This window comes from Protopterus annectens, chromosome 7.part0, assembly GCF_019279795.1.
Source record: "Protopterus annectens isolate FY-2018-M chromosome 7.part0, PAN1.0, whole genome shotgun sequence".
NCBI classification, from domain to species: Eukaryota; Metazoa; Chordata; order Ceratodontiformes; family Protopteridae; genus Protopterus; species Protopterus annectens.
Genome location: NC_056739.1, coordinates 226252946 through 226278407, shown reverse-complemented (window position 1 = coordinate 226278407; position 25462 = coordinate 226252946).

Genomic DNA, 25462 nt, shown 5'->3' with positions numbered 1-25462 from the left:
GGATTCAGGAACGCACCTACGTCCAACAACCACATTACCGTTCACAGACTCCCAAACCCCACAATACCGAACACTCGAACTCACAACAGTCAAACTCCTGGAACTAACACAAACACAGAAGACACACACACACACACAGACACACTGCTACCCATCACATCCAAACAAACCATCCAACACTACATATGGCCAGGTGGCCATGCCCCATACACACCCCATGTGGGTGGCTTCGCACCCCACACCACACCCAGGAGCGGCCTTAGGTCTACTGGTGCCGTAGGAAAAGGGCACAATGGCACCCCCCACCAAACCACCCAGTGCTCCCACCCTGGTCTACCTACACCAAATAAATACTGGTAAAGTGCCCCCACTAAAGCGGCACCCTAGGCGGCTGCTTAGTTGGCCTATGCCTAAGGCCAGCTATGACCACACCTACTGTAATAATCTACCTCTGAGTTAGCATGAACAGACACACAGAGCAAACACACACACACACACACACACACACACACACACACACACACACACACACACACACACACACACACACACACACACACACACACACATTACAGTCCCACAGAAACACACACCTCACTCAGAACACACACTACAGCAATCAGAAACACACTTAAACACAGTACCTACCTGGACTGCAGCACCAGCAGCAATAACTAAATGTCCCTTAACATCATGATAATAGTACTCGTGGTTCTAGTGTTCCGGTACTGTGGTCTTTTGGTCTTTAAGCCTCGTGATTACGCGTGTCGGTATATAAAGCATTCAGTATTTGGTAGTATCCTATTTATTTGTACCTCCATGGTTGTGTACATGTTGTTAACCTATCTATATATTTGCAGATATATGTATATCTGTATATATCGACATATATCTCTCTATCATCCTTTCTATCTCTATATTATATATATATATATATATATATATATATATATATATAGAGAGAGAGAGAGAGAGAGAGAGGGAGAGTGAACACACCTTTCGTTGGGTACATGGCGGTGTATACTATTTCCTGAACTCCGCCCTTTTGTGTTTTAACCTGTCACAATACACACCTGCCGTTGGTACATTTCAGGTAGCTTAGTGGTAGGTGATTGTGTACATGGTTGCATGTTCTACTCCTGACAGTGGTTGCTTTACCTCTCAGAGTAGGCACTATTAGTACAAGGGTGAATAATGCAGATTTCAGCTGTTCTGGCCATCTTTGACCATGATATGCACGATATTCAGCAAAGCTTAGACCTGTTTTGCGCATATCCGTGTAGTCATGTATAAACAACGTTTACTGTCACTTGCCGGTGCATAAACCCACTAACATGTGCTTAAACGTGCTCTAATGACCTGCATCAGACATCCATTATTCATGCCATCGGAATTCCGTAACAACCCTTGCAGGTCATGGAACCAGGAACATGCATGACACAGTCAGTGGCTTTACCACTGGGGAATCTGGGATATGGACAAGTGCTACGGTGTTTTGTATGTGGACTGTACTATGGCTGTTCCTCCATACTGCAAACAAATGTGTAACTCAGTTAGTTTACATATGGATGATCTCTATTAATGGTATGTCCAAGTGATGTTTAATGGATGTGCTCCAGCTATGGGAATCCATGTCACAGTGAGCCACACACTGTAATGTGCTACACCTTGCCACAACCATAACTGGAGAATGCTGGGGTGACAGATACCTGTCATGGGTACTCCTCGTGCTTTGGAACTACATCCCTGTTTACATTATATGGAGCCCCTCATTAACACACCAGGGAATCCTTGCAGAGTGGGTGGGAAACAGTGATTACACCCCAGGGATCCTGCAATTGGCTCTGCTCCACAGAGGGACAGTTAGTTAATCAATGGGGTGGCGACAGCAGACACATTTTGCCTAGGCTGATGAATGGCATCTGACAATCAGGCATGTACCTACCGATGTACCTAGGAACCTATACATACAGTATCAACACATGCTGTTAGCTTCAATTTCTGTTTAGGTGTTGACTTGCCTTGTACAAATAGCTGTTGTGTGTGCAATAGTTGAGGGCTGCCTATGTAGGACTCACATAGTAGACCACCTATACATAACAGTTTACAGGTGGTCGTGTGTGTGTGCCATCCATTTTACTGTGTGTGCAGGTGGAGAAGTGTGTCAGTCTGTAGGGGCCTACACTGTCAGTGTATGTGCTATACGTTCCCTCTTTGCCAAGGCATGGGCATATTGGGCACACGTCCATCTGCCTACTGGGGCTGGCACAGGGTGTTTGTGGTCTAAATTCATCTGTGCCTGTGATTCCCTTGGCAATTGCGGTGGGCTGTGAGGGCCTTCACCATTATGTCCCTGCTGTAGGTGTTTCCGCAGGATCATATTATGTAGCATGGCACATACTATGAAGATGTGGGCACATGTGTCTGGAGAGTACTGCAAGGCTCCACCAGATATGTCCAAGCAACAGAACCGTGATTTCAGCATCCCAAACACAAGCTCTAGGATGATTCTGGTCTGTGTGTGTGTCTCATTATGGCATTCTTGCATGGGTGTGTGTGCATTTCTGATGGGAGTCATCATCCATGGCTCCAGTGCATAGCCAGCATCCCCCACAAGGTGGCCATATGGGATGTCCCCCCTGACAAATATCTGATACAGCTGTGAAGCATGCCAGATGTGGGAGTCATGGTAGTTTCCAGGGCTGCCAGCTCACACATCCATGATAATGCCCTGGGCATTACACATGACTTGGCAGTTGATGGAGTGGTATCCCTTGTGGTTTATGTAGTGCCTACCATGCTCACCAGGTGGTGACTTGATATGTATGTGAATGCAGTCTATTGCACCGAGTACCTCTGGGTAGTCTGCCACATGGTGGAAGAGACACATATTGCTGGCCAACTCCTCCTGAGTTCGGGGGAAGTATATATGCTCATTGGCATGTGGTAACATGGCATCCAGGAACTGGTGGAGTACCCTGGATGCTGATGCCTGTGAGATCCCCATGACATCTCCAGTTGGCCTTTGAAAGGTACCTGTGGCTAGTATTCTCAAGCTTACACATGCCTTCGTGTCCACTGGGATAGGTTCCCCTTTGTTGTTTCTGGATCTGAGGCGTGGCCGGCACAGCTCAGCAATTTGCTGTATGATGTCCCTGTCCACCCTATAATGCTCCACTATCTCCAGATCATGTAGCCCCTGGTAGGTTACCCTTGGTCTGAACACTCTTCTCCTCCTCTGAAGCCTGAGGTGGTTGTCAGCATCATCCTCCACACCACATTCAGTCTCCAACACATGGTGATGAATCACAGCTATGGCAGGTCCCATCAAGTACATTGTAAAAGTTCCCCGTCTGTTTACACCGATGGTGCAGTGTTTGGGAATACACGAGTGTGTGTGAGGTGCCTTCACACTTTATACTATTGTGCTTTGAACACTGATGATGTCATAGGGTGTGTATGCACAATCAGAGCTGCAGGGTATCTTACTAATGTGTTTTACCACAGGTACTGCTATTGTGGTGCCTTTGGTGTTGAATTACATTTAGCTGCCGTGGATCACCTCTTGCCCTTGCCTTCACTTTTCTTAATGATTCCCCTCCCATTGTCTGGCATGCATCCAGCAGCCTGCTTTCTTGTTTTGTACTTTCCCAAACCAGGATTGTGTTGTTAAATGTGTTCTATAGCCGATCTACTGCAGGTTTGCTTTGCTCTGCGGTGACAGTTCTCTTTTCTTTGCAATCCAACACCTCCCCTATCCTGTTCTGCAGGTTACTACTAGCAGCCTTGTTAGCTGCTGTCAATGGCCCACTGTGAATTAAATAGGTGTTAATTACTCAGTTGTACTCCAATTACCCTACTGCGGCATTTCCTTATTGTCTTCCCGTAACCTTCCTGTTTCAGCTGTGGTGCACGCTGCGTGCGGCCATTTACCAGGTTTCAAATGCGTTGTCATCCATGTACACATGTATTTTCGGACACCATGTGTGCTCTCAGCTAAGCAAAGCAATGGCTACATCCACACCCCTATCCTGTGGCTTTGCTTAGCAATAGGCAACCCGGATTTGCAATGCTCCAATGTGCTTACAGCTACGGTGGCACACCCCACTGCTGATGTCATGTATACCTCCACACCACTCCTCGGTGTTGTACAGCTGCACCGTATGGTACATCCTTAGGCCAGCGGGACGTTTGCGATTCAGTATTACTTGCCTCATTTGCATGGCATTGAATACTAATTCATAGTTACAGCGCCGAACACTGTCACAGACCCTTAGCAACCCTTGCAGCTTGGTTGTGGTGTAGCATGCATACCACTGACTATTATGGTGATATCATGATTTGTGTTACATTGCAGTTTTATGACATCTGCATATATTTTCCTTGTGTTCCCATTTGAGCACACATGCCCTGCGGTTGTACTTTGCGTTAGTGTGGCCATGACATTAAATGTCATTTTTTATGTGTTGTGCATGTTTTTTTTTTATGCCATTGGCTGTATATTTAGCCATTGGCATATGTTAACTTTGTAATATGTAAGTTTGGTCTGCTTTCATGGCTCCGATGTTCTGTTGGAAAAATGTAAACCGTTTTTTTTTTGGTTTACATTTCTGTATGCTTACGCTACACCTGCACCACTTTATGAATCACTATGTACCTTCATTTGCATGCTGCACTACTGCGCATGGGGTGATTAGCATACATGAGCTGAGAGCTGCGTAGATCTGGCGTATGTTGGTAGTGCATGTGGAATTGGATCGTACCTGAATCGCTCGATGGCCATATTTGACGTTATACCGCCTATGCTACGCCTGCGCCTGGCGCAAGCTTCATGAATCCCGGGGTATATTTATGTTTGCTTGTAATAACCTAAGCTGCTTTCTCTTAACTGGCAAATTTATCTGGATGCGTTACACTGTATTAAAAATGCAAATGTTACAGCACTGTTTTCGGCCATTTATGTAACAGAATCAGTTTAAATCTGCAAGAAGAAATGTTACAATGAATTGTTCTGAGCTACTGCAATCTATTGCTCATAAATACCTGGAATAGTTCCATAAATTGCTGGTCTGTTTTTGTGTTTCTGCTCTGCTGGTCTCCTCCATAAAAACTGGCAATTTATTTTGTCTCTCTTGAGATCCATCAGTATTATCAGCTGAAGCACGAGGTTTGAAACTCGAATATCCAGAGTATCTTTTTTTTACTTTTACTTGCATTTTTGTCATTTGCTAAGAATATTAAATAAAATACTCAAAAACACAGATTTTTAAATAGTTAATCCATGTAAACGGTTGACTAAATTTATAGTAATTTAATTCTATTTTATTTTTATTTATTATATCTTCTAGCTCATTTTCTAAGGAAGGCGTTCACATAAATTGTTTCAAACGAAGCAAGTAGAATAATCACTATGATTGACAACGTCTTGGAATTTAGCACCTGATTCAGCCAAGGTCTGCTTTAATTTATTAATAAGTTTTGTCACAAAATAGTTAATAAGCACATATGCCAGCACAAAATACGCTACTTATAAACTTGATTCCACTCTTTGGCTAAATTCTCATCCATGACCTTTTGGCACTATGTCAGCGAGTTTGTAGGCATGTAATAACCACCAATGCTAGGAAGAACTTCTAGAATTAACAGCTAAAATCTTAAAAAGATCAAATGTTATCAATATCATTTGCCACTCAAATGGCATAGAAGGATAAAGCCTTGGCTATAACCCAGGTGACCCAGGCTCTATTAGCTTCTTGGGGGACTGAAGGAAGAGGCATGGAAAAATGGATGTTACATGCCTGATGGGTTGATGAACCTATGGGTGTCTATGATATGAATCCCTAATGGAGGCTGGGGAATGTACATTTGTAGGCTTGGCTAAAAGAGGGGAACTGGGTGGAGATATGACTGAGCTATTGTGTAGGTGGGGCAATACATTACACATCTTCATAGTACACCCATCCCCAAGGCATACCATTAGGTCACAGGATCATAGGAGGCTACTGGGTTATCAACCTGGAGGTCATTTCAAGCCTAGCTGTCTCATCCCAATGTAGTACCATAGATATGCTAGTTAATACCCAGGTTTGTATTTAGTAATGACTGCCCATATCCAAGAAGGTTGTGGGCGCTATCCCAGGTATGAATTTCTACTGCCCCATCTACTCATCCAGGTTCCTTTTGAACAGTGTCATAGAGGTGCTCTGCTTCACATGAATTGGCAACCTATTCTGAAGATGTGACAGTTATTGGGAGAAAAATCTGTCCCTCCAGCATGTCCTATTCGAGTTGCAGGCCATATTTAAGTTCCTGGAATGGCTCTAGTGCCATTTGATTTATGTATGTGCAGTAAATTTCATTAGGTTTGGGTCAGAGATTGCTCTGTAAGCCAGGCATAAGTCTCCCAAAAGAAATCTATATGATACTGAGTATAGTAACAGGGGCTTTAGACGGATTGTGTAAGGCATGTGCTGGATTCCCTTGATCTTCTTTGTTAGAAACCTTTGCAGTCTCTAATTGCTGCAGGTGCTTTGTACAATACATGCCAAATGGGGCGTTATACTCAATTATGGGCCTGATTAGTGATGAGTATAGAGAGGTTATAACCTCCTTTGCTCTAGAGGTGATACCTTTGCTAATCAAGTGTCTTCTTCTTCTTCTTTTCTTTCAGCTGTTCCCATTAGGGGTCGCCACAGTGGATCCTCTGTTTCCATTTCTTCCTGTCCTCTGCATCCTCCTCTGTCACACCAACCACCTGCATGTCCTCTCTCACCACATCCATAAACCTTATCTTAGGCCTTCCTCTTTTCTTCTTACCTGGCAGCTCCATCCTTAGCATCCTTTTCCCAATCAAGTGTGCTATGTAAAAAAAACCTTCCTTACTACAGTAGACACATAGTGGTCAAAGTTAAGTTCACAGTCTACTTATGATCCCAGGTGCTTTACCACTTCATAGGTACATAGGCAGGAAGGAAATGGGTGGGATACAAGTAAAAACTCAACACCCAGATAAGAATCATGGATGTGTCAACCACCCAGATACCTAACTCCAGAAGTGGCCCCAGCAAACCTGGACTGAAAGTCTAAGAAGGTGGAAGAAGATAGCTTGAAGACCTGGTGCAGGTAGGTACAGGGGTGCTGGGCTGGCATCATGAAGGACAGGAGGTGAAACAAAAAAATATCAGTATCATTTACAATTCCTGTGTTTTCAGAGGATGGTGTCTCTGTTGCTGGCAAGGGAACATGAAAATATTGGATATTATCTTTGTCTGAAGCCAAATGCTCCCCATATCTTAAAAAAAATCCATAAGTATTGCTGAACTGTACAATAACTGCAACAATTATAAATGCACAAAACTAGAAAGTATTGGGTTAGGAGTGTCACTCTCCAATGAGTTTTGTTTATTTTTTGGTATAGATTAAGGTATGACATATTGATGTTTTTGGTGTAGACTAAGGTATGTCATATTGTATTTTTTGGTGTAGATTAAGGTATGTCATATTGGTGTTTGTTAGTACAGATTAAGGTATGTCATATTGGTGTTTGTTGGTGCAGATTAAGGTATGTCATATTGGTGTTTGTTGGTACAGATTAAGGTATGTCATATTGGTATTTCTGATAAAAATTAAGGTATGTCATATTGGTGTCTTTTGGTGTAAATTAAGGTATGCTATATTGGCATAGTTTGGTGTAGATTAAAGTATGTTATAATGGTGTTAGATGGGCCACTAGTCCTTGAAATGTATATGAGCTCAGACAGAATTGCTGAGATGTACTATATATGTATATATATATATATATATATATATATATATATATATATATATATATATATATATATATATAGCTATCTATCTATATATATATTTAAGGGTAGTCAAACTAGTCTTGCAGGATAGTTTAGAAATTAAAAAAATTAAATTTTATTCATTATAAATCTGATTTTTTTTTTTGGATTGTGTGATTAGATACAGAATCTAGTACAAAGGAACAGTGAATGGAAGATTCACAGATGAAAATAAAAAAAACAAAATGGTTGCATGGCCACAAAAATGTGGTGTCACTACACTCTAGGCAGACAGCTGGTGAGTACCACGGAATGACATCACATGACAGGAATAACAGACGTGACATATCTTAGCTGTACATTCTGCAACGCCTGAAAGGGAATGGCAATGCAGATGTTAACCAGAATGAAGTCAGTGTGCGTTCTCTGCATTGCATTTCCCACAGTTGTTGGTACTTAATGCGAGCATTGTATGAACAAGCCACCCACAACACAGGCAGACATACATATGTTCAACAATAGACTATATAGAAAACCTTTTAAATGGAAGTAGATGCACACGTATATAGCTGTATGCATGCACTCACACAGCAAGCAGCATAGACCACCTTGCCAAATTTCTTCCAAAAACTGTTGATTATAATAGCTATATATAAGCTACAACAAGCAAATGTGGGATGATACTTCTGCAGTGCAACCCTATATGGATCTATTATGTTCCAGGGTAATGGCATAAGTCAGAAAGTAACAAGCCCATATGTGATACAGATAATGAGTTGTAAATAACAGTGGAAGCATGGCAAGTGCAGGTTAGCAATTTCCAAAACTGCACTGCCCAATCATGCATAATATTCCAGCTCTGAAGTTTCGCAGGATTGTATAGCTTTTCCCTTCAGCACTACAGCACATCATATCATATGCATACATGCAAGCAAATGTACATATCTGTTTAAAATTAGCTAAACAGATGCATTTTATTTCCTTATTCCCCACTTACAGATGTATCTTCTTTCCCCAAATGCAATACTACCATACAAGGTGCAGAGTGCACTAGTAAGAGGGACTGTATCCCTACAAACCTACATTCAGCTTTTCAGTGGAAGACATGCAATCTGTACAGTGCATCATCAGCTCTTTCTGCTTCTTCCTCCTAGAAATACCCTTATACTCCTTTGGAGGGTGTGCAGTCTGCTCTTCTGTACACCAGATATAGTAATGAAGACCTTCCATTCCCTTCAACTTCATCTGCTAAAAATAATGCCTCCAGTGCACAATTCATCAAAATTTGTAGGGCAAACAGTAGATGTGTGATTCTGTTAGTATCATTTACAATACCTGTTTTCAGAGGATGGCCTCTACTGCTGGCAAGTAAGCATTAAAAGACTGGATATGGTCTTCATGAGTGTGAGTGCTTGGTAAATTTTCATTGCTGAGGCCAAGATATTTTCTACCCTGCATATAGAACATATAATGGAGGGTGTCTTTGAATCAAACTGCTTATATTAGTATATGTTAAACTTTAGCCCTTAAATGTGTTGTGCTGTGTGTGCCCAAGTGTCTAATACAGAAAAGCAGTGATTTTTTTTCACTAACTCTCTGCATTAGCTACGGTGGCCTCAGTTACACCACTATGCATCATCAAGTTGTCCCCACAAAACTTATAAAATATGACATGTGGCAAACTTATCCCTTCCCTAATAATTTATTTATTACTGAAAAATAAGGTGAGAATAAATAAGTCTGGAAGTGCAGAATGCCCAGTCCATATTTCACTTCGTCAGACTCATAAGGCATGTCAACGCGTGAGTGACCATGTACATATGGCAATTTATGACAAGATTGCCAAATGCATCTATTAAAATAACCTGTACACTGTCAGTTGCTTAAAAGGTAGTGACAAAGCATGTCTAATATTATCTTAACAGAGTAACTGACTTAAGTATTGCAGCCTCATTAGCATATAATCAGCTTGTAGTAAAAGTGGTGTTTTGATTACACCCGGAAATTGGGAATAGACATAAAAGATTATCACTGGGTCTCTGATTACCAAGCTGTTATGTTCATGAAATGGATGTCAAGAATATCGCTTCATCAGTATGTGGAAGCTTTATGTCCATTTTAAAACATGTACCTACTTTGCTGTCATCAAGGAAGCTCAGTCACAATTCTTTGTAGTGCATGGATTTTTACTTGCTTCTTTTATTATATGCTCTCCCTCACTGTCTTTAACTGATAGGCATGCTAACCACTTACAGCTTTAAAAAGTGACACAATCAGTACTGCTTCCAAATTTTTTGTTGTGCTTGGAGCTGTAGCTGATCCAGTGTACTACAAGACAAATACCACAGTTTTATAATTAGTAGCATCTTTAACTGACTTTGATTAGTAGGATATATATATATATGTGTGTGTGTGTGTGTGTGTGTGTGTGTGTGTGTGTGTGTGTGTGTGTGTGTGTGTGTGTGTGTGTGTGTATATATATATATATCTATATATATATATATATATATATAGGTTTACTTCATAACACTGACATTTCATAACATTGAATTTCTTAACATTGAGACCAAAACATCTAAATCCCAAAACACTAAAAACCCAAACATTGAAAACTCAGAACATTAAAAGTGTGCTTCATAACATTGAAAACTACAATGCATATGTAAATAACATCCTCTCCACCTACAACACCACCTAACTAACAAATACACTTTCTACTATGTTTCTGCAGTAGTTTAAGCCCCGCTGCACTTCCCACGTGGGGGTCTCTCCCCCCCATAAATTAAATAGGAGTTGGTATATTTATTTAATTTATGGTGGGGATGTGGGGGGTGCAGGTGGGCTTGTCCCCTGTAGAAACGTAGTAGAAAGTGTGTTTGTTAGGTGGTGTTGTAGGTGGATGGAATCTTATTACCTGTGCAATGTAGTTTTCAGTGTTATGAAGCACACTTAATGTTCTGAGTTTTCAATGTTTTGGGTTTTCAGTGTTTTGAATTTTCAATGTAATGGTCTCAGTGTTATGAAATTCAACGTTATGAACTTTCAATGTTATGAAGTAGACCCATAAAAAAAAAAAAATAAAAATATATATATATATATATATATACACACACACACACACACACACATGTATATATATATATATATATATATATATATATATATATATATGCATATTTGTGTGTGTGTGTGTGTGTGTGTGTGTGTGTGTGTGTGTGTGTATATATATATATATATATATATATATATATATATATATATATATATACACATACATCTAGGTTTACTATAAATTTTGCAAAAGAAGATGCTCCGCAGATGGATAATCCGAAACTGACATGTTCGAAACTCCATCTTGCAGAAAATCTCCTGTTTGAAAGTTTATATCAGTGAATGCAGTGGGGCTTGCATGCCTGCAAAAACATGATATGAGGTATAGGAGTTTCATTTACATGAGCTCCTATAAGGACATCACGTGATCTTTTCGGACACAATACCAAATCTGCTGACTTAGATCAGCTGATTCGACATTATACTGTGGTATTGATTTTGTTTTCATTGTTTTGCTTCGGAGTTGCGAACAGTATTTCTTTTGCTGTACACAATTTTGATAGTAAACTATTTATATATATATATATATATATATATATATATATATATATATATATATATTCATATATACATTTTTAAATTTCATTTTGTTTATTTCTTATGGGTTCATATGATTAGTTAGACATTAAATCATCTTCTGGGATGAATGCTCAATTAATTCATTATCAGAGATAATTTAAGTGGTTGCTACAATGTTTCTTTAAGTTTCTGTAAGTATCATGTGACTTAACTATATTTAACTCCATCACATGACAGTTTTAACTGTCTGAATAAGGCCAGGAATACTGGATGAAAGCACTTACCTTTCACATTATTTTTACTGTTTGGAATGGTTTTAGTGGTTTTAAAGGATTTTATGTACTAATAAATGGTTCTCGGATTGTCGCCGCTCTGTTGATTTCTGTTTTTATCACTGCTGTCTTTAGTGGTATTAGTTTTTGGTTTTGGTATACTCATTTTAGACTACAAAAGAAGGACAAAAAAAGGGAGAGAGAGAGAGAGAGAGAGTAGGAACATCTAGTGTTTTACAGCTATAGGTAGTATATACCAAACAGCATTTTGTAATTTAAACAGGGCTGAAAGAAGATTGTTAAATGATTTGTGTACAGATTTGTATATACATGTGATGAAACCATACAAGAGGGGTGGGCTGGTTGTTATGGATCAAATTGATTATTTAAACACTATGAGCCAGCTGTTGACAATGGATACCTATGTTGAAGTCTCTAAAAATGAAGTCCATCTAGCATATTTGAAAACTGATAAACTTTTAGAAGATATGCTTTTACAAGGACAGATTTTATAGAAGGAATTTCATTTTATGTGTAACCCAAAACTGGTTGTTGCCCAAATGGTGGCATGTCAAAAATTAATTCTGACCTTAATAATCCACCTTTCCATCTAATTGTAGATGCATCAAGATCAAAAACTTGTTTTATTGTCAAATTCTTGGATATTAGTTTAGAAGATGGGTTAGATAAGATTGAGCAGATATGCAAAGATTTGTGGCATTTTTAGGGAAATTGAATGCAATTAATTTTGTTTCTGATTTAATTTTTGTAATCATTTATGTGCATAGTTTATTCTCAGTCATCCTACATCAGGTGGGTTTTAAGTGGTTTGAAAATCAGTTGTTAAAATGTACCCACCTATAAAATTGAAGGATTGCGGCCATGACATCTTTAATAGAAGTTATTTTGGAGAATATTTTTTTTTTTTTACATTTTGAAGGTCAGCTTGTGAGGCTAGCAAGAATGGTTTCTGAATTTAACACCTTTCAAAATGTGTGTGAGATCCTTATAAACATGTTCAAAAAGAGGGGGCATCCCCCAAAATTTCTTGATAAAATAAAAAGGAGGTTTTCATGAAAAGAGAAAGTGGGTTAATTTCAACCTTTATTGAGGTGAGGAGTTTTAATGGGAAAAGAAATGGAACAAGGTAATATAATGTGAGACAAAATAATGTTTATATTCACTTATAATTTGGATAGTAAGGCCATAACAACAGTCATCAGGAAAAACTGGGATGTGTTTAAGGTAGATCAGAATGTTTGCCAAAAATGGAAGAAAAAACGATGGTTGTTTACCAAAAAGATAAATCATTTAAATATTGGCTAGAGTATGGACAGAGGGGAGAGCCTGTGTTCAACCTTAGATATGAAAAAATGTGGTTCTTGTACCCAGTGTCCCACAGTAATCTGTGGGAATGAGTTTGTAGTTAGAAATATTACATACAAAAATTGAAGGCCATTATAATTGTTACAGCTCCAATGTGGTTTATCTTGCTCAGTGTAAGCAATGACTAGCCTTCTATGTAGAGAAATCCTCTAGAAGGCTGAAGGACTGCATTTATGAGTACTGTTTAGATATTAAGAAACAAAAAAACACAAACACCCTTTATAGGCATATAATGCACTATACAACACATTCCTTTGGTTTCTTGGTTATCAATAGAATTAAGAAAGACATACAGGGTAGAGTTATAGATGAACACATGGATATTTGTGAACTGAGATGGCAAAGTAGGTTAAATGCAACTAACCACCCTGATTTAAACAAAGAACTTTCTTTTAATCCTGTTCTGAAATTAAAGCATATTGACTTTAAGTGATTTTTATTGATTGTTACTGATCATGTGATTTTATATGGGGTTATTTAAATGTTTGTAAAATGTAACTGTATTGAGTTCTGATGAAGCTCCATTTCAAAATGAAAGTGCTAAACTTCTCTTTTTAATTACTGGATTTTATATTAAAAACATTTGGACTTAAACTGGGACTTGTGGTTCATACTGCAACACTCTTTTTTTTCCCTTAAGTAATTCTAGAAGGGATCAGATATGTACCTAGTGATGGAGTCAGTGTTGTAATCATCTGGTAGATGCCACTAATATCCAACACAGAAGGGGAGCTGGAGCGAACTGACACTACATGAAGTGATCAATGTGATATCAGTAGGTTTGTCTAGTCAGGGCATCTCCCCCCCCTCACACACAAAAAATATATATATATCATCTTGTATATAGTATAGTGTATGCAATACAGCCAGCTGCTCTGCTCAGGGCCACTCCCCCTTTTACAAATCAGCAATGGAGTGCAGGCCTGACCCAGGTGCTACTCCATGGACAAAAAGAAAAACAGAGCATTGTGAGCATACTAGGAGCTGTTGATGGTTAGCTAAGATGCACAAAATAGGCAAACTTAATAAATAACTAGTTTCCGTGTGTGTGTGTGTGTGTGTGTGTGTGTGTGTGTGTGTGTGTGTGTGTGTGTGTGTGTGTGTGCGCGTGAGTGTGTGTGTGTGTGTGTGTGTGTGTGTGTGTGTGTGTGTGTGTGTATGTCAGCTGAATATGTATAATTTCATCCATCAATCCAACTATCCACAACCTCTTTTTCCCATTTTTGTATATGGGGTCAGGGCGCCACTTCAGCAGTGACTATCATCTGTAGCTTATTTTAACACTCACACATGACTAATAAAGGTTTATAGACAAGTAAATGTACTTTCTGTGCATTGCACACTTACATGAGGAAAGAAAATAGTGTATTAGGATGGGATAAGTAATTCATTGCCGTGCGCTATAGTATTTTATTTTCTAGTACATTTTCATTAAAAGCTGAAAAATGTACATTTCTTGAAAGGAAAGCTCTAATGTCCTTCAAATCTGAGGAAGTAAATAATTTTGAGTATATTAAACTGTTTACCTAAAAATAAGTAAAATATACATATATGTAATGTGCATGTGGATGTAATATTTCAGAATTATTCTTCACTTTTATTTGTGCAAATGCAGGCTTGATCCAGTTCCATATCAGGAAGTGCTGACCCTCATTTATGCAGCCACTAGAATTAATGTTGACAACTTTCTACTACCAAATGCCACTCTGGGTTTCAAAGTCCTGGATTCTTGCTACTCTGAAGCTTTTGCTGTTGAGAATGCCCTACATCTGTTGTCTGAGGGAGAAATGGCAGTTCCAAACTACAGACGTGGAAAACAAAATAAACTTCTGATTGTTATTGGGGAAGATTTCTCAACACTAACAGTGCCTATCGCTAGACTGCTAGGTATCTATAAATTTCCACAGGTGAGACTGTCTAAAAAAAAATGTGTGTTCCTGTTCCTTTATATCACACTGCCCTTTCAGGATTTTGACTTTTTTTTGCTCATTTATAACTACACTCTGTGTAACTTGAATAATAGGTCTTCATAACCTTTGCACTCTGGAGAGTGTTTCTACAATGTAATTAGCTGCTACTTTATTTAATGGGGTAATCATTAGGTAAAAGTTCCAAAGTGAATAGCATGTGCCAGAAGTTACGTGGTATACAAGTGAGGAGGACTGACCGAAGGTATCTAGTTCTTAAACTGTTCTGTTCAAGGCTTTCACAGAAGAACTTTCAACAAACTGCTAAACATGACAGAATATCACTTAGCTATAACTATAATAACTGTATGACAAAACAACACATACCTCGCAACGGTAATAAATGTGAAAAATGTTGTTTATCTATGGGCCCGATTGCCAAACACTTGCTCTCAGTGTAAGTGACCACTTACACTGAAGTCAGGCTGAGAGTAGATGCTTTGGAGTCTGGCCCACATAGCAAGTCTGTATATAGATATGCCTTACACTGAAGTAAGTCACTTACACTGAGAGAAAGTCTTTCATAATTAGGGCAGACTTACACTGAGAGCAACTCCTCTGGAATCTGGCCCTCTCTCTCTCTTTTAGTTTTTTTTAAACAGTTTACTTGTCACGGGGTCTATATTTAATTCTGAACACCAACACACTAAAATCATCAAACAACCAATAAAGGAGTGAACTTAGTTATAAACTTTGAGTCTGTCTCTCTTAGCTGCTGTGATGATAGCTACTAGTCAATTTCAAGCCACAGTCTGGCCTCTCCATGCCAGCCTTTCCCCTTTAGTACTGAAGAGTTATTTTCCGACGTTCAAGCACTGATGCTTTCTCTCTTTAAATACCATACCTCTCAACAGTTTAGAATTTTGCAGAATGTCCTTAATTTTGCCTCTTATTTTTGCCCTGTGCATCATAAAATGTTTGACTTTCTAGTAAATAAGTTTGTAGTTAGTCAATAATGCCTTACATTACAGTTTCATGCTTCCTACACCTCAGAATATGTATGTGGATGAAAACCATGTTGTTCTGTTAAGTTTGTTAGTGAATCATAGTAGTATTTAAAATTTGTTCCTGATTTTGACCCCTTTTCTTAAACCACATCAGCCATTAGCAAAACATGCAGTACACAAGACAGCTGTAAATTACTGCTTAATTAGTTCACTTATAATGTCACAGACACACATAGACTATTAATTTTATATAATGGCACATGGCAGACACATCACAAAAGGAGATCGCAAATAACACACTTTCAGATTATTGCTTTGGTTTAATTGTTGTCCCTTCCCCTTACAGTACATTAGTATCCCCAACAAATGAGTTTTTCTGAGATCCTTGTGAATAAGTTAACTTGATCTATATGGTGATATTACCAAACACCTTGTCTGGAAAACTTCAGAGTTTATGGAAAACTAGTCACAACAATGGCCCAAAGATGGGTTGTTCTGCTGTAACATGGCAGAAAATGCTGCTGCTGTGATTGCTTTCTGAGATGTGTGCCATATAATTTATTGCTGGCAATCTGACATGCAAAGTAATGAACTATCAGTAAGATGAGTTACTTTGGGAATTATTTACTAGCCAAACGTGTGTTCAGTGTTACATGAAAGATAAATCAGGTATTTTGAAGTCACCTTGAGATACCTATATGTGCTGTTTATACAAATGATCAGAATTTTTCATGAATACATTTTCATGTGGAATATGCCTAATGCTCAGTGTAATGATTTTCATTGGGACAGATTCCAAAGAGCTGCTGTTTTTGTAAGTCTGTCCTGATTCCAAAATACTTGCTATTGTTGTAAATGACTTACTTCAATGTAAGGCCTATTTATAAAAATGCTTACTGTGGGGAATAGATCCAAAAGCACATACTCTCAAGTCTGCTTTCAGTGTAAGGGGTCACTTACACTGAGAACATGTCTTTTAGAATTGGGGCCATCATGCTTTAAGTGTTAGTGAAATTACTTTTTTAGTCTGAGCTACAGAAAGGCTGTGATGGATGTGGCAGCTGCCCCTGGTATCAAGATGCAGAGCACGCAACACAAAAAATATTTTATTTTTATTATTACTATAGTTTCTTTTCACCTTGTGTCACTTCCCTGCAAACTGTTAAAGTGGCAGAGTATTTGAAACAGAATGATTTTATAAGCATTATAATTCAATCAGAAATCCAAGTCCAAGATAGTAAAGCTCCACCGGTTCATAACAATTTGTACATGCCACTTTCCTGCAAATACATTTTTCCTGAATGTAGAAAGCATAATGTGATCATTACAATATTTATATAGGAAGACACACTTTAAGGGAAATCTCACAGATAAATCTATTTATTTGTTATAAATAACTTTGCTAAAACAGATGGCGCTGAAAACAATAATATAAATTTAAGAAGCTGAGCTACAAGGACAAATTGTGTCCCATAATTCTGAAATAATGCAGGTTTTCATTACTATTAACACCAATAGATTCTTTAGTGGAGGCAATGTTAAAATATATACAACAAATGTTTACCTTTAAGTTACTCTATACAGAACAAATAGGAAGGAAACCTGGGTAAATATATATATATATATATATATATATATATATATATATATATATATATATATATATATATATATATATATATTTGGTTGGTTTAAACAAGTGTTAAAGTAAATCACAAGCTGTGGCATATTTAAAGGGATGGGAACTTGAGCATTTTTTGCTGAAAATCTAACCACAAATTATTATTCAAGAGTCAATTGTTATTATTCAATGAAGATAATTAAGACAATAAAATGTGTAAAAGACCATTTTTTTAATTTTTAAATCCAGTATATGCTAATATATAAATTTCTTTCAAAGCAGTCAATTTTGCATTTCAAAGATAAGAAAACTGCAAACATTTCACTATCAAGCTACAGGTGACTGAAGACAATTTTTTAACATTAGTAATATAGCCTTCTGAAATTAGATAAAACTCCCAAATTTCAGATGCTTCCTTAAGTTCCTGACACAAAAATCAGTTACCAAAAATGATCTCAAAAGGCAAATATCAAATATTATTATCACAGAAGCTTCAATTAAAATATTTGAAAAGTTTGATATTGCTTGTGGGAAAACCTAAATCAAAAAATCAAACTGGTCCCAATCCCCTTCAATAAGCACATCACTCCAAATGATGTTTGACAACCTTTATCAAATTTCCATACGCATAACCTTATTGACAAATATTATTTATTAATCACAGCATAAACATCCATATAACTGTTAACTAGGGCAGCGTGAACTCGCTCACCCTTACCAAATAAGCAGTGTTATAAAACAAAGAGCAGTATTGTAAAAAGCGGAAACCGCAACACAAATACTCAATGCACATTTAATACGTGCTTTCATTCAAAACCAATTACTTGGACTTCTTCAGACAAGTAACTACTAAACACAAAGCAGTTTAAATACTATCCATGTCAGGCATTACTAATTAAAAACGGCTGGTATGCTGATGTCATTAATTAACCATACCGCTCTTAGTTATTTTATTTTCATTTGTTTTATCAAATAAGCAGCTTCCTTACCTCCGCTCATTTATTTTACTTATCAAGCAGCATCCCATCACTCACTTTAATTTCACACTTATTGAATTAAACATCCAATCTAATAAGCAGCATCCTTACCACCACTCACTTGCTTTTACTTATCAAGCAGCCTCCAACCATTCACTTTCTTTCCCAACTCATTAAAATGAACATCTGACATCAGAGGGGGAACAGAAGAGGGACAAGACTGCCCCTCTTCTCTGCCTACCAGCCTGACCATGCTATTCCTCCTCCTTCACACGAATACTTCCAACAAAACTTTCCAAAAGAAACCAAACAGTACATTGAAAAGGTTGAAGCCAAACACCATCCTCTCTGAACCAACCCAGATTCTTGTCATCAACATTCCAAAGCCCTATCATAAATACTAAAGTAACTGCCTGACTATAAGCTGAAATTAAACCAATGATCCCTCTCCAATGCTAAAGTAAACCCCCTACCCATGTATAACTTCTATAAATCAAACATATCCAAACTTATCCTAACTACCAGCGATAACTTTGCAATTATTCCCAGGTCACTACCTGACAAATGTACCACCAGAACACTAGAAAGCCCAATGCCATCCAAAACAAGCAAGTCCAATTGCTTGCCATCTTGCCTAACTGCAGTGTCATTTTGCTACCCAAGGGATATAATGACCAAAATGAGATTTCCTTTTCTAAAAGATCAATTTAATCGCAATACAGCCACTGTACCCACTTTTGATTATGAGAGCCATAGTCTGCCAGTCTTCACTCTATCAAACCTACCTCAACCCTTCAAACATATGAACTACCATCCAAGATTTAGTAAAGTCGCATACCCTGTCACCTGTGTAACTATACTAACTGGCATTAAATCCAACTTGGCCAACTGAATTACCTTACCTTGTTGCCAAGCCTAAACACTATTTAACAAAATCATGTAATGCCCTACCGTACACCTTCTTCTCAAAGGCTGCCCTAAAATCCTGTACCACATCTGATCATTCCAAGCCAACCTGACACACTTCGCCTGATAGCAACAGGGCTCATACCACTGACCTATTGTCCAAATAAAATTTAACCATTCTCTCTGTAACTTCTCCTACTAATCCTACAACACCAGAGAAACTGAAAGTAACTCCAAGCAGTAATATCCCTCCTCAACACATCCCTCCATCTTGTATATCCCTCCTTCAAACATCCTTCCATCCTGCAGGCCAAGGAGACAAAACTATTCCTCAAAAAATAGGCAAAAGTCAAGACCCCAAAAAGCTTCATGACATCCCTAAACTGCCCTTGTCCTGAAATTTTACCCCTTGAATTTTTTTTTTTTTTTTTTTTAATATATTAGTCACATCAGGTAAATCAGACAAACCTTGGCCTGCATCCACTTCCAACCCCAGAACCAAAATGCTTTGCTTGGACCTTCAAACTTCTGCTTACACAAGGAAACCCATTTCCTCAAACATCCCCAACACATATGCATACCTTGCAATGCTCTGTCAAACCTTTCTGCCTGCTCACCGCTGCCAAATCCAATGGAGAACAGTGCTAACTTCTCAAAGTAGCATAGACCACCGAGCAGCCCATCTGCATCTGCACTGACTCTGTTGTGCCTTAATAAGCACCTAATAAAGTATGATTACCTGCAACCTCATTGTGCACCACTCCAGTGGCCAGAACATCCACCCCAGCAGAATCCATCACCTTCTGAGCCCACTTCCTTCAGGCCACTGACTGATGCCCACTCTGCACTTCCCCATCTGCAAAACTCATTGTGCACCAGTCTAGCAGCAATTTCTGAACTTTCCCACCTGCAAATGAAAAGAAAAGAAAACTGTTAACCCTCTGCACCCATAAAACCAGAATTCTTACTGACAACATTATGTGCTGCCAAAAGCCTACCTTGTTCATCAACTGTGATCAACCACTATGATCCCTCGCATCCCATACAAAGTTGGTGTTATGACACAACAGCAGTCACTAAACCTAGGCATTTAACTTACATCTATTCTAGCACAAAACAAAAAGTGACCTCCCAACTCAAGTATGTTATGACTACACCCTATAGCTGAGGAATAACTTAAATATAAAAGCCACCGGGTCACCTTATGATTTTAGTACAAAATCAAATACCACACTATATAGGCCAAGTTAATTTATTTAGTAACAACAGCCTTAGGAGCATTTCTATCAGCAAACACTACAAGAATATTCTAATGAAATCACTCTGACCTAAATTAAAAGTTTAAAGAAAACTACATATTTATCCTTTAAACAGTGTGGCCTTGGCAGCACCTCCCATGTGCTACCTTGTTCTACCAGCAATACAACAGCACATTTATAACAGCAATGAAATCCAAAATGCTTAAAAAACAAAAATGTAGAGTAAAATACATTTATAACATACCCATACCTCTCAAGTGTATCTACTTTTGAGGAACATTCAGCATTTGGGATCTTAAAAGTCCATGTCCACCTTGAAAGAGTGTCCCACATTCAGTGTTAACAATTTAACTGATATCAATAGTAAATAGAACAGCATCATATTATTTCTTTAATGGCCCTTCGTACAGATAACATCCAACTATAAATGTAAAGCTAGGCACCTAAAGTTTACAATTGGGAACAATGCAGGAAGTCTGTACAAGTTTGAATTCCTCTTTTTGTTTTCACTCAAATTCCTACCTACTGTTTCTCACAATACAAACAACAGTCTTGCTCATGCCTGCAGCCATTGCTTTCTTATGGTAACTCAGTATGTATGGGCTCTAAAAGGAATTTAACAACAGGATAATATAGTTATGCAACTTATCCATCTATTAAATTGCTTCTTTCTTACGTATGCATCTCCCATGTGCTGCAGTATTCAATAAAAGTTTATGCACACTAACAAACATGCCACACCCTTGAATTCAACAGCAAAATGATTTTACATTCTTCAAACACCCTGCTTTCAGACAATAACAGATGGGAAAGGGCAAATGGTATAAGGCAGAGAATAAAACATATGTTTCTAACCAAGCTTTGCAGCTTGCTACCAGCACCTGTTAAATGTGGTTAACTACAAACATACTTCCATACTACCCTGCAGGGAGAATTTAGAAAGTATCTCTGCAACTCCCCAAGTGGCCCCCAATCAAAGATGGTAATCAAACCCCTTAACTGGTATCTATGAGGCAAACACAGTAGCACCATGCCAACCCTTAAACATCTGCATTAAGCTCCCTGTTAGGTCTGAGAACTCAAATCGGGAAACCTTCCAAAGTCTGATGAAGAACAGATATATGAGCGAAACTCTGCACATTCTGCAACCTCTGGACAGTAGCCAGTTCTGCATACTGCAAATAGCCATAAAAAGTGTGTGGAAGCATACCAGTCAACCTCCTAGAGCAATAAATCTGGACAAAGCCAACAACTATGGGGGACAACGGGAAAAAAATCAGGGACAATGTTCAAACATTGTTCTTACAAACAGAATGTTGATACCATAGCATGTCCCACAGTAGCATGAATCTTCAATAAACATGAAGTCTGCACTCAAATTCCCATCACTGCTATCTGACTTCAACCATCAATGACTTGGCAATATCCCCCCCCAAAAAACACAATTTTATGAAAACGTACCAATGAGGCAACAGATACCTCTTAACCTCTTAGCCCAGGAAATCTAGACAAAATGTTTGTCTATCTATCTTCAGTCTTCAGTTATTTGCCACTAATTTGCCTGGAAACCACCATTTTTATGAAAACCAGACCAACTCTGAAGCAAAAAAAACATGGGGAGACAAAGGCTCACAATTCAAGATAAGGCCATAAAGAGACAAAGGTCTCTACTACTCTTCAACTTAGAAAGTTGATAGAATAACATGTTGTTCCCCAGCAATCTGGGCTTATATATCTGTGCGCTGTTTTAGCATGCAAAGCAGGAATGCTAACAAATTTTCTGTAGAGAATTCCAAGACAAGAATGGGGAAGCACTACTGTCTAAGATGGAAATAAACCTACTAATCTCTTTGTTAGTTTAGCGAGTTTTCTCCGCAGACATCTGCACCAGTTGCATCATCTTAAGATTCTCCACCTTTAGCAAACTTGAGTTGTTAGTGTGCTTACATTGTAAAGAAAATAGCAGAAGACCCTTGTGTGCTATTAATCCTTTTTTTTTAAGTATTCTTGCAAGGTAAACCACCACTGTCAGTTCACAGCTCCTACTCTTCTGACTTTAACATGTGTACTATTACAGCCTTAAATGCCCTGTAAGCTATTTGGAAAAGCACATGAAATTATGTACAGAGGAAAGGGATGGACTAAAGCAGGACCCATAATTCAAGAGTTAATTGGCACCGGCTGCAGGTGAGCATGCGCACTGAACTGAACTGTTACATGCAGAGCTTCTCAGTCTGCTAACTGCCTTAGAAAGTGCTACTTTTCCCACCACACACCACCAATGAAAACCAAAAACAGGGCAATTTTTTTTCTCTGAAAAATCTTGAAATGATATTTAAATAAGAGGTTCTGTGTTACTCTAAAACTCAATTGAATGCCAACATTTCAGGATTATCATGACCATACAATACTCATTGCTATTGCGCATGTGTATAACCCCCAACAACATTGAGCAATGAACACCAGGTCCACATAGCTTGTGAAAGGAGGCACAGCCCACAAAACACTAAACACCAACAAACCCAAATAAAACATTCAACATAATACGACTAGTAAGAGAATCCAAGGCCCCTCCCAAAACTGTCTACCTCAGAGTACCAGGCTAGCGTAACAGAGTTGTGTTAACATACCTCTTTTTTTTTTATTTTTTTTTTATTTATTTATTTTTTAAGACTTAGATCTGAAAGTCAAATGTATTTCATTATGCAGTGATTTGAATCTTCAGATTATCGCAGTGATGCCAGAAAACAACAAATTCTTGGGGAATAGACGAGGCAAAAATCTGGACATTCTGATAAACTCTGGACAACAGAAATCCCGGAACTAGATTGAGAGGTCCCACTATGGACATCACTCGCAGGCATCTCACAGCCCCAGAAATGCCTCTGCAGCCTAGAAAAACCCATACCCACCGCAAATGAAAATTTTACTGCACCACAACCACCAATGCGACTGACAATTTTTCCCTACCAGCATCACACCGACCCAAAATGGCCATTCAGCAACAAAATAAAACCCACAAAGAGATGTTACATGTGGCGCAACTACAAAGCACTGAACACCCAACAAAATAAAGCCCAAGGCCATTATCAACACTGCTCCTCATAAAAGCTGTGACTCCCTCACAGACCCTCATTTAATACAAATAATTAAAACTTTACAACCAACTCATACCCTACTCAACGTAAAATATAAGCAGTCAAGCACACACCAATCTACCCAGTCAGTGCACTTACACTGCTTGTGGAGCTTTTCTTCTCGGGCGTCCACTGAAAATGGGTTGCTCTGACCCAGTGGACTCTCCCAGTCAACAAACGCAAATATATATATATATATATATATATATATATATATATATATATATATATATATATATATATATATATATATGTATATATATATATACACACACATATATAAAATTCACTCAACCAGTACCACCATGTCCCATTGCTACCCGAGCCCTACCTGTTCTCCAAAATACCTACAGGTCATCTCGGATGTAAGCTTGCCTTAGCAAGTTCACACAAAAATGTGATTCCTTATGCAGTTACACTTGCATAAAACTGATTAGTCTTCTCCCTACCCTTACCTCATTTCCTCCCAGTCATCCTACACTTCCATTTTACCCTTTCATCCCTCACCCCAAACTAGCTTTCTTCTTCCTACCCCCTTAATTCCCATTACTATTTTTACCTCACCCCTCCACCTGAAGATGTCCCTGGACAAATTTATTTGCTACTAATTCTCATATAATAATTTCACTAACCAAAATTTTAAATGTTTTGGTAAACTGTACAAAAAATAGCATGTGCTGCAGTGGTGCAGCATTTAGCATTGTCACTTTAGAGCAAGAGGTTCTCTGGTTTGATTCTCAGCTGCAGTACCTTCTGTGTGGAGTCTGTATGTCCTCCCTGTGGTTGAGTAACATTTAAAGACATGCAGGGAGGTCGGTGGGCCTTCTTTGTAGGTTGGGTGTTGGTCTGGCACCTTGGCACTGTAAAAATCCACTGCCAATCATTAGCAGACTGGAGTTCTGCTGTGGCGTCCTCTAACTGGGAAAAGCTAAAAGACATTAGTTTGTACAAAAACAACATGCATTAAACATTAGTTTCAGATGTAAAAGCTATAGGCAGATAATACTTGTACTGTATTACTAATGTAGTTTTTTTCCCCACATTCTATACCAAGGTGGAGATGAGGCATGACTAGGACATTAGGGAAAACTGAATGGAACAAGTTTTAGCACTTTCACATCACCACAAGATCTGGGAGCAGCTTGTTTTCTTTAATGTATACTAACTGAGATTGGGACGCAGATGAATTCTGATATTTCCCTAGGTGTAGAAAGAAAGATTTTTTTTAGTAATGTGGCATATGATGGGTTTATAAAAATAACATTTTAACCATTGGGAAAAACATTATTAATACACATCTCTTAGGTGCTATACCATCCAGCCAAATTACAAGCAAAAAACTGTACCTTAGTAATAACATTGTTTTTTAGGAGACCATTGATAAAAAAGACAAAAGTCATTAAGTGCATTGTTAATAACACCAATGTTTCTAAGCAGCACCATACTTTAAGATATTGTTAAAAGCCTTTAAAAAGCACTTTACCTTTTGATTGTTGCTAAGGTTTTTGGCCTACATATTTAATACATTTAATATTGCAGTTATGAATCAGATACCTTTGAGATTCCAGCCTGA